The following is a 1,636-nucleotide window of genomic DNA, read 5'->3' on the forward strand; positions in this document are numbered from 1 at the left end:
AATGGGATAGGCGTGCAAATACTAGTTTTTCGAGAAGCTTTGAAGCAAGAGGGAGGAGGGAAATTGGGCGGTAGTTGGATGGGGAGGTAGGATCAAGGGAAGGTTTTTTGAGGATAGGTGTGACCAGCGCATGTTTCAATGATGAGGGAAATGTACCAGTGCTGAGGGAGAGGTTGAAAATGTGTGTTAGTATAGGGGTAAGGGTAGCAGAGAGAGAGGGGAGCAGCTGTGAGGGGATAGGGTCAAGGGGACAGGTAGTGAGGTGAGAGCGCAGTATAAGTGCTGAAACTTCATCCTCAGTAACAGGGGAGAATGAACTAAGTTTCAGGTTATGAGGGTTGTGGTTGGGTGAGAGTATTTGAGGGGGGGAGAGAATGGAATTGTGTTGAGAGCTGGTTTCATTTCTGATGGAGTCAATTTTGTTAATGAAGTGACTGGCAAAGTCTTGGGCTGACAGAGAAGTTGTAATAGGAAGTGGGGGAGGGCGGAGGAGAGTATTGAAAGTGGAGAACAGACGTTTTGGGTTTGAAGAAAGATTAGAGATAAGGGTAGAGAAGTAGTGTTGCTTGTGGAAATTAAGGGCAGAGTAGTAGGAGTTCAAGATGAATTTGTAATGAAGAAAATTATCAGAACTCCGTGATTTTCTCCAATGCCGTTCAGCAGTACGGGAACATCTGCGTAGGTACCGTGTCAGAGGAGTATGCCAGGGCTGGGGATGAGTGTGTGATTTCCTAGCAGTGGTAAGAGGGGCGAGATTGTCAAGGACGGATATAAGGGTGGAATTATAGTGGCAGATAGATTGTTCAGGGCAGGAAAAGGAGGAGAAGGATGAGAGGAGTGGATGAAGGGAATTAGCAAGTTGTTGCTGATCTAAAGACCTAATGCTTCTGTGAAGTTTGGTGTGAGGAGTAGAAGGTGGGAGAGTTGTAGGAAGGGATGAAATGTTGCAGGTAAGGAGATGGTGGTCAGACAGAGGAAAAGGGGAGTTTGAGAAGTTTGAGAGAGTGCATCGATAGCTAAAGATCAGGTCAAGGGAGTGACCGTCTTTGTGAGTGGGAGAATCAGTCCATTGTGACAGACCGAAGGAGGAAGTGAGTTGCAGAAGTTGTTTAGCAGATGAGGCAGTGGGATTGTTAAGGGGGATGTTGAAGTCGCCAAGAATGAGGGCAGGGGTGTCAGAGGAAAGGAAGTAGGGTAGCCAGGCAGCCAAGTGATCTAGAAATTGAGTTGCATATTGGATTCTTGGTTATCCACTTTGGACATTATATATATATATATATATATATATATATATATATATATATATATATAAATCGGATACTCATTCACAGTTATTATTTGATATTTCCTCACTAATCTGAGGACACTTATCTTGAGAAATTACTCACTCCTAACCAATAGTTTTTAAATTGTTTTTATTTGCTATTCTGGATTGTGTACAGGGTACCCTATTACAGGGAGTGCAGAATTATTAGGCAAATTAGTATTTTGACCACATCATCCTCTTTATGCATGTTGTCTTACTCCAAGCTGTATAGGCTCGAAAGCCTACTACCAATTAAGCATATTAGGTGATTTGCATCTCTGTAATGAGAAGGGGTGGGGTCTAATGACATCAACACCCTATATCAGGTGT

This window comes from Bombina bombina, chromosome 3 (genome assembly GCF_027579735.1).
Source record: "Bombina bombina isolate aBomBom1 chromosome 3, aBomBom1.pri, whole genome shotgun sequence".
Lineage (NCBI taxonomy): Eukaryota > Metazoa > Chordata > Amphibia > Anura > Bombinatoridae > Bombina > Bombina bombina.